The sequence below is a fragment of the Brassica rapa genome, chromosome A09, assembly GCF_000309985.2.
Source record: "Brassica rapa cultivar Chiifu-401-42 chromosome A09, CAAS_Brap_v3.01, whole genome shotgun sequence".
Classification (NCBI taxonomy): Eukaryota; Viridiplantae; Streptophyta; class Magnoliopsida; order Brassicales; family Brassicaceae; genus Brassica; species Brassica rapa.
Window position 1 is genome coordinate 6,657,701 of NC_024803.2, and position 10,491 is coordinate 6,668,191.

Consider the following 10,491-nt stretch of genomic DNA (forward strand, 5'->3'; position numbering starts at 1 on the left):
TGGTGATTTGGTGCGTGTATATCGGCCCTTGCTCCAAACAGCATTGAAAAATCACCATCCATTTACACAAAGCCAAGTCCAAATATGTCTCTTTCATTTATCCAGGATGTTTAGCAGGAGCGTTTCTTTACGGAGGAACAGTTGTGTCCGTTACCTCAACTCCCATATCAATCTCCATAATCTCGTCTATACGTTGATCTATCCTCCAACACTCTGCTTCAATTTTATTCGATAATGAGAAAGACATAATTCCTACGACACTATTAATGATTTTTTTTTTGTAACACCGATACGGCAAATTTATGTTTTATTTAACAAAACTCTTATTTTAATTTTTGTATTAAAGAATCAATCATATTTTATATTATCCATAATTTTAGTAAATTTGCTTATTTGTCATGTTTTTATTAGGTTTTAGCTAAATTATTGATTTATTATTTATTTTTAGCTAAGTCACTAATTTATTAATTTAAAAAATACCCTTAATTAATATTATATATATATTAAAAATGAATTTTATTTTAGTAATATTAAATTTCTATTTTATATTAAAATTTAGTTGTTTTTCTTATTTGTCATATTTTATTAGGTTTTAGACTTTTAGATAGGTTATTGATTTATTATTAATTTCTAACTGATTCGCTAATGTGTTAATTAAAACAATACCCTTAATGAATTTTATATATAATTAAAAAAATTTTATTTTAATCATATAAAATTTATATGTTATATTAATATTAAATATTTGATTCTAAAATAATATAAAAATTATAAAAAAAATTTAAAAATAAGATAATTATTATATATATTTTGTTGTTATCTGAAAAAATATTTTTATTATAAAAGTTAAAAAGATACAAAAAAATTAATTAAATATTATTCAAGAAAAAAACATTTATATAAACATATTTTCTAAACTATTTCTAAGATATGAGTGTTTTAAAAAATTTAACACGGGATCTTTAGAACACGAGATTATACTTATGAGAGAGTGGCTCGGGAGTGGGCTAGGAGATGGGTCTAATGGGCTGCGAATTGTTGAATTTTTTTTTTATTTGCAAGCCTATTTCGTGATGACCTGGCATATTGGTTGGTCATGAATATTTGTGCACATGTGGATAGGCTTAGGAAGCAATGATTTAGCTTCTTTTATATAGTAGGATCTTTATAACCAGAGCTGATATTTACTTAAAAAACCACGTCCTTACTTGGCAGGGATGCAACTTTGTGCGTAAGCGTTTTTGACAGTGTTGCTGAGCTCCTCCACAAGAGGCTGGAAGCTGGTGTTGTCCATCCAAAAGTGATGGTAGCAACCAACATCAACCCCAACTTTGTAGGAGGTGAGCAGTTTTTGTATTATATTTAGACAAATTCACGTTTTTATGTCTCAAACCAAGAAAAAAAGTTCAAAAAATGATCTGCAGGTCGACTTTACCTCAATGCTATTTCTGAGACATTTTTTATTTTGACAATGAGGTGGCCGCAAGCCGGAATCTATTTGAGGAGTACTTAAATTATCTCTCATACTTTTAAAGCGAAGTGTTCACATGTCGTTGGCCATATTCTTAGTACATACCATTTCCAGGTTGTCTTCCAAACCCGACTCGATGTTTTGTTTGCTTCCTATTATATGCTTCATGTTACTATGACTCGATGTTTATTTTGATCTGACATATACTACACAATACTCTATATTATAATCTCTGTAGCGAGTAAGTTTGTCTCTCACTGCTTATAACATGTAAACTTGGTTATAATATTTCCTTTTACGGTTTTCACATGATATCTGCAAATGGTGGTAGGAGGTCCTCCACAGCTTCATTCTCAGTGCTTGTGATGCACACGTAAGATGGATTGAATAACAAGTACGATGCTAAGAATATCAACAACCTCAACTAATGTTATGAGATGCATATGAGCTTCACATAATGACTCCAATAGTACATCATGTGCATTATTTAGTCAATCCAACCGGCGTTCACTGAAACTACTGATTATATGTCGTCAAATTATTAAACTGTTAACAAAGTTTCCAGTTGTAATACGCATAGGAAAATAAAGACTTTATTATTTAACATTAAAAAGAAAACAAGGCTACGTATAATAACTGCCATAGAAAACAAAAAGATACGTTAAAAACCTTTCTATGTATAGCAGGCACAGTGCTAGCGTCATTAGTCTTATATATGGACATTTACAACTATGTTCAGATTAACAGTTAATATGCATCTACAAAAGAAGGAAAGGAACTTTGCAGACTGGATATTGGAAGTTTTCAATGGCACGGTTGCAACTGTGGAAAGTCTATCTGATAAACACAGAGAAGGAGATCAGATTGCAATGCCTACTAAATTCATGATCCCCAATTCAGAACAGCCAGTACGCTCTTTAACTGATGCCGCCTACCCAGACTTCATTAACAACTACCAAAACCTCCAATACTTAAGAAAAAATGGCAATATTAAGTCCAACAAATGATACAGCCCATGAGATAAATTAGCTCATTCTATCAATGGTTCTTTCAAAAATTAAAGAGTACTTGATTATAAAAATCCCTCTGATTAAAGGGAAAAACAAAAAAATTATTGATTGAAACCCACATTGCATTGCATGTGCGTTTGAATGGCTACTCCATCCCCACCAACCTTTCTATTCTCCTGTCACCATTGTCTTTGTTTTAAACAAAAGCTTGGCCTCAAAGAATAGACTACGTCAACAATAAGATACCCTGAAATACATATTGTTCTTTTTTCTAAGTAATAACAGATTTTTTTAATAAACTAAAACATCTTCAACGTAGTTTAATTTTAAATTACACGAACTAAACCTATATGTAATTGACGTTTCAATACCGGTTATGTTTCTTGCCAACAAATTTTAAATCATATTAATAAAACAATTCAAAAATCTAATACAAAAATTTAATAATCAGGTTTCTAATATTTTGAACTTTCGTATACATATATAAATTGCCAAAATATTTTAAATTTGCCTATTGTGATTGTGTATGCATTACACTAATATTTTAAACAATTCAAAGAAAAAACAAAAAAACAAAGTTCTCAACAAAATATCATAGCAGGAAACAATTAACGATTAAAATACTAAATTTAAATCCCAAACCAATATTACATAACCATAGAACATATATTTTACACTACAACCAAAAATCACACATCAAAACACAGAACTTAAAACAAAACGCAAAACTGGATGACTTGCAACATATCAAACTACCAGCTATTCTACATCATTGTCAAAACCTTAGATCATTGTAATCCAATTACTCGGAACACCCAAATCAAACAAACAAACCACATTTATAACCATTTATAATCCTACTATATAAAAGGAGCTAAATCCTACCTTTTCTAAAGGTGCCACAAGGGCAAAATAATCTCTACCTATTAAACTGCCATGTCACTAGCGGGCTGGGCTTCAAATTAAAATTGCAATAAAAAATTTGGACTTCGATGTCGCTTACAAAATTTTCGGTTTGTCTACGATTTGCCGGTGAGCCAGGTAAAGAAAAATCTCGCAGCCCAACCCATTAACCCAAATCGCCGTCTTCGTAAAACTATTTCCTTCGGACAATTACTTATTTCAACTGTCAAACTATTTTCTTTTGAATTTTCTATTTATTCAGATAATTTATTATTTCTACTGTTTTCTTTAACAATGTGTGAACCGGCTAAGTTTCCTTTCATCTTAAAATTGTCCGCCCAAGATAACACAATCCCTTCATTTCATACACAGTCACTATAAATTTCTAAAAAAAAGCCTAAATTCTACTATCAAACCCACCCAACAAATTTACAACTACCAGTTCCAATTACTCATGCTTCGACCTCATTCAAATAATTATGGGCCAGCCTACTTTATTTTTAAATAACCATGTCAATAATATTTAAAACAAACAAACAAACCATAACTATGTTCACTTCAAAAAAATATAAAATTAATAAAATAATTATCATTCTTATTTGTGTAGAACATGCAGCAGAAGATCAAAACAATTGGGACGACATCCTCGAACCGCATCCAATAATCGTTAGGATCATTAGGATGTGGCCCATCACAAATCACAAAAATAAAAATGCTTTCTAGGAACAATTTTCATTTGTCTTGACATTCAGGTTTGTCTTAAAAATACTTACTTTCAATTATTCCAACTACATTTCAAATAATGGCTTTTAACCACTAAACATGAACAAATAATGGAAGGGATGGTGTCTGTTTCTACGTCTGACACAATCTACCAACGCTTCGAGAAAGAGAAAATTTATCACATTAGATATTTTAATCTTCTTCCCAATAACCAACAGTACAGGCTTACCGTTCAACCATACATAATCAATATCAATGAGACAACAATTATTACACTGATTCAAGAAAACATTTCACCGATCCCTTCATACATATTCCGGCCCCAACGCTACCACCAGTTGATCAGCTTAGCAAATGCAACCAACTTCCTCCCAAAAAAAACCAATAGCTCTCTCACATACAAATAAATACTAAATTTTTGTCCCTAAAACCAAATTATTCCTACAGATGTTGTTGGCCGCATATGCTTCATCTAAGGAAGTGATTTATATAACCACTACACATATTCAAAAATCATCATTGGATTGCGTTTAGACATGTACTAACTTTTTATTAAATAATAATTGATTTACAACTAAACAAAATATAATACAATAATTATTTGTAGATCAAAATTGGTACGTCTAACTTTATGGGACAAGGAAGCGTCGAATTTCAGGGAGTTAAATCACATATATACCAGGAAAAACCAAATTGTAATCATCACAAGTATCATTCCACGGTTACATGAAGGTAATAAACTAAACATAAAGTTTATGTCAAAATAAATGCTTACATATATTTGACTTTTTCAGGAAAACTATCACTCACAACCACACCTGGATCCCGCTTCTACTTTGACAACGATATTGGTATCATATAACGCTTCCAAAAGAGGAATAAACTGATATCCTAAGCCTCATAGCAAACGACACCAGCCAACTTTTAAAAAATTTACGTTACCACTTCCTATGTCAATTAAATAGGCACACTCAAATACTATTTTCTCTTACGAATATTGAATTCCTCAAAACAATTTATTATTCAAAAACTATGTCAACGTCTTCGCATTATAAAATAAACAAAACATAACTTATCCTTTCAGAAACTTCACAACTCTCAATTTTAATTGAACTGGACTTTTATTAAACATGTAATCCGCGCGAAGCGCAGACACCGACCCTAGTCTAATTAATAATAATAACATTTAATTATTCTAGAGTTTATACTTGTATATGATCTAACTAATAATAATAATAACATTTATTATGCAAATATAATAATGTTAGAATTTTACCTTGCAAATAATAAAATTGAATCAAATATTAAAAATCCTAGCACTATTGTATTTGCGTAATAAATGTTATTATTATTAGTTATACTAGGTCGTTGTCCGCGCTACGCGCGGATAATTGGTTATAAAGTTTTATTGCAACGAAATTTTGTTGTCCGAATACCAAAAATTTATGAAATAGATTTTATAAAACATACAATATGTTTTTTCATAGTACATGATGGTTACACGAACATAATATATTGTTTTTATTTTGAGTGTTTTTGAAAGTTATCTTCGTTGGACCGAAAGTAGAGCGATGACTTCATGTATGGGGCTTAGTTTGTTACTCCACATAAATCCTTTTTATGATGTCAGTGTTGTTGGTGTCAAAGTAGAAGCAAGTTCTTAGTGTTGTTACAAAGAAACGTTTATCTGTAATAATGAAAGAAAATAAGTAAATAGTTTACTATGGAGTGATTGGTAAGTGCTGTTGTTTTTACTTTTTTTGCTTTAGAATAGTAGCTGTAGATTTATTTGCTGTGACTATTTTTGTTGTAGCTTTGTAAAATATTATTTTTTGCTCTAGAAATAAAGCTTTCTACAGTCCTTTTTTATTTTTTAGAGATATTTTTGTTGTTGCTTTTTAAAAGAAAAAGAAAACATGATTGGTTGACATGTATGGCTTTAAACCAAATTTTGGCTTTCTAGAGCATCTACAGCCACAACCAATGTTCTATATAACACGTCTAAATGAGATTTATTGTTTGGATACTATAAGGAATCATTCTTAGGTACTATAAATTGTTTTCGAGTTTGTCATAGTAGAGTATTGGTACATGAACTATTATGTTTTATTGTGCTACTGAGAGTTTTATATGTAGCAAATTTTAACAATAAATTTGACATTATAATTATGTTTATTATATTATTTTTATATAATCATGGAAGGCTTAAAAATCAAGGAAAATAGTTCTTTTAATATTACTAAGAATAAGTTCAACTCAAAACTGTTTTTATTATGTTAATCTTTGGGTTGGTCAATCATCTAGTTATAAGTTGTACTGAATATTACATAATGTTTTTGTTTTTACTTTTTTGGCTATGGCTTTAAGATCCAGCCACTTATTGGTTTAGAAAGTGAAGACGAAGTCTGAACCTTGTAACAAAAAAGGACAAAGTCGTAGGAATTCAAAGACAATTTATAAACTAAACCACGTATGCACTAAGAATCAGATGTGTTGAACTTGTCTTCAGTACCATGCTCAATAGTGATTGAAGTGATCTGCTTCACTACATCCAAAGAGCTGAAGAAGTCGATAACCCGCTTGTGTATACGGAGCAAAAATATGCCCCTTGTGTTTGGTTCCTAAAATATATAAAACAAAAAATGTAGGCTCCTGCAACATATGATAGACATGCCAACCAAGTGATAAACTCAGACCAACGTAGGTTCTGAATCACATCAATTAAAACTGGAAACTGGATATATATATAATCACTGTTGTACAGTGGTTGTCATAAGGTGCTCATTTACATTTATATAGAACACCAAACGTAATATAAACAAACCATTTATATTTTTTGTCTTCATATATCTGTGAGTAGACACCTGACAATAATGAAGATCATTCATGATGTAACTCCCAGAAAAAAAATCCTTGAATAGCTGGTTTGTATTGTTCTAGCAATGGATGTAAAAGTTTGATTTGATGACTTGCATGAGCTGGATTAAGTAATCAAATGCAAATTATAATCCATCCAAAAATTCTAGATATTAATTTTGAATGAGATTGTTAGTAAAGTTTGGATGAGTTCATCAATTATACAGTTTATAGGCCTCACTAAACTAAATATTTAAACATAAATAATAAAATATATAAATAAAAATCAAAGTTTCATCCAATACAGTTTTCCTATGTGAAAATATAATGGTCAGAGCAAGGGCTATATAGTGATAAGCTAAGAACAATATACAAAATATCCGACATACTTCCTCAAAATGTATAAGCTGAATTCTAAACTAATTAGTTTCATAGTTACCAGAAGAAGTAGAGGATAATTTGTAAATAGCTTATCTTCGCCACATGTCAAATAGAGGAGAACTTGTTAAGAGCTTTTTTTGGTCTTAGCTGGAAGTCTCCTAGTGATCTCGTGCAACAAATACATGTTACTATAAATTATCTGCAACACAATATAGATAGGTAAATTGTCAACAAACGTATGGGAAGGAAAAAGTCAAGATCGTCATAAGCTAGGTATCTACCAGGAGTGGCCAGCATATCTATCTTAAGTAAATTACTATATTACAAAATAACTTTTGAAAGAACTGAATATTTGCACGCACAAGTTAGTAGAAAACTATTTGAGTCACATGAAGATTAAAAAAATCAGTTTATCCAACTGGCCGCCAATATCAAGCCTAGCCATAAGCCGAGCCAACCCACCTCTTCTCTCCATTTCCTGTTCCTCAAATAGAGTAATGGGCTACCAAAGTCGTCGAAGGCGTTCTCTAACAGTTTTGTCCCAAAGCAGCAGTCTTCATCAACAATTGCATGTCAATAGTCAACAATAAAAGAGTGAACCAATTAGACACCAAAAGTTCACGTAACGCAACAACTCAAAAGTACTATTCAATGCCTTCAAAATGCGAACTGAAAGAAAAAAATCAATTTTATCTCCGATAGTGTTTATAACAGATCATAACAACATTTGTAACTTGTAAGAAATAAAGAAAGGGAACTTACGTGTTCATAATGGTTAGGATTTCCTTGATAGCTTTGACTTTCACCCATTCAGTCAAAAACATAAGACATCATTGGAAAGGAATTTTTTTCCCAAAGTTTCTAAATTGTCGATTAAACATATATATTTCTATATATATACATAAATATATACGCGATAGAATATAGACGGTGAACATACTGACAGATGAAGAAGCCATAGCGGAGCGACACCCAAAGGTCTAAAGTAAGCATCGGAGATTTGAACCGGTCTTATCATCAACCTTAATCTGAAGTTCATAAGGTCACTCTTTCATTGTTAAGTTTCGTGTTCACCTTCATTTCGGACTCATCTCTGATCCTCACTGGTGTAGATCAATTTCAAATTAGAATAGATTTTGTAGCCAAAAAAAACACAGAACGGAATAAAAATTCTATAACACCGAAATTAAAACCAAGAGCTATGGATTTTCTTGGAAGATACGAATGAAGGGGGGGGGGAGCCAAAATAAGAGATTGAAAAGGATTTGGAAAATGTTAATATGAAATAGTGAAAAAGTTAACTGGTAGAGATTGAGAAGAAGTTGAGAAGGTATGTATGATCTAAATCTGGAAAAACTGAATCGATAAGGAGGAGAATGGTCGATTTACAGATTTACTTTTACTTTTTACTGATTTTCTTAAACTTTATGCTGAGTTGTCATTTTAATTGGTCAGGAATATTTGTATCTATGTGGCATAGTTTAGGAGCTCTTAAAATAGTCTCTTTTATATAGTAGTGATTATACATGTATCGATTTTTATATAGGTATTGTGCTAACAAACATGTATTGATAATTATATAATATTTTAAAATACAATACTATAGATTCAACCATATACTGTTCTTATAATAAATCGCTTAAGTTAATATATATACTGTAGTGATGAAATTTTCATGCATGATTTTTTAATTTGGACCATTTTTAAAATTTTATCAACTTTTACATAAATTAGTTATAATACTTTATCTTTTTATTGAATACAAATAAGTATTTTTTAATATTTTCTAACTAAAAAAACACCAAAAAGTAATACATAAAAATAAATATTTAATTTCTCTTAATACGTGTGAACAACCTGAAACATCATATATTTGTATCAAGAGTGAGTATAAACTAAAACTAGATTTTGACCCGCGCTTGAAAAGCGCGGGGTTGTTGGATTATATTATAATACAAAGTTTTATTATATCGAAAAACATAATTTTTAACAGCTATATAATCTACAAATTAGTTTATTTGAGATTTTATATATACACTTTTACGTAAGTTTCTTTTCGACATGAGAATTATATCCGGATCAAAAAAACAAACTGAACCGATCCAAAATTATAGGTTTAGTTCAGGTCCAGAGAAGATAACCTATTGGGTTTTTTTGACCCACAGGTCTTTGTTTGAGTCCGGGTCCTACCCTAGATCCGATCATAAATATGTTTTATTAGGTATATTTGGATATTCCGAATATGTTTCCGGTATTATGCATATTGTTTTTAAGTTTTTGGTTTACGATTAGAGTTTTGATTTCAGGTAAATTTTTCAAATTAAAAAAAAAATTGGGTATTTGGATAAAATTTTGGGTATTTTTCAGTTCATCGTGTCAGATTTTGAATAAGATTTTAAATTTGTAGGTATTTAAATTTCTTTGGTATTTGTGTAGAGTTTCAAATATTTTTCGTGTTTTGGATATTTTTCAGATTTTTCATATATTTCAAATTCTTTTAGGATCTTAAATACCCGAATAGATGTGGATCCATTACGTCCATATCAGGTCTAACAACCTTTTGATATAGATTTTTAACGTTATTGTACAAAAAGATGGTTGCTGAAATATTTTCTGAGTAAAGGTATCATAGGAAATAATATTAAGATCTGCTAAAAATATTTAAAATACTGTATGTTTAGAATGATTAATGTATTATCAGAAAAATAATAAATAGTTATACATAACTCCAACAACTTTTTTATATTAGATTTTTTAAAACTCTTTTCTTTTTAATAGTATTGATTCGTTTTAAGTGAAAATTATATAAAAGTATAATATCTAAACAAATAATTTTCAAAATCTTGAATCAATACTGATATCGTAAAGTCAGGTTAGCTTTAATAGAACCAATGAATTTCTTCATTTTTGTGAAGCTAACATGAATATTCAGAAAAATTATTTTTAAATATGAAAATATTATCAAACTATAGACGATTGAAAGTTTAGTATGTGATATGAGATTTTAGTGGGCAAGTTTATATATGATATGATTACTTTATTATTAACGAAAGAGGAAATTAGAATGTACATATATATGTCTTGTAATTTATCTTGCTTTAAATCATATATTATATGATAAAATTGATAATATAAAACATTAGTTTC

The 10,491-nt window shown here is 29.9% G+C and overlaps 1 long non-coding RNA gene across 1 annotated transcript; it reads right to left on the reverse strand.

The window, feature by feature from the left end:
- Positions 1–5,164: 5,164 nt before the first annotated feature.
- Positions 5,165–9,459, reverse strand: LOC117128387. Its single transcript, XR_004451687.1, has 2 exons — positions 6,972–9,459; positions 5,165–6,728 (listed from the first exon to the last, which is right to left on the reverse strand). It is a non-coding gene; the product is annotated as an uncharacterized LOC117128387 (long non-coding RNA).
- Positions 9,460–10,491: the final 1,032 nt, after the last annotated feature.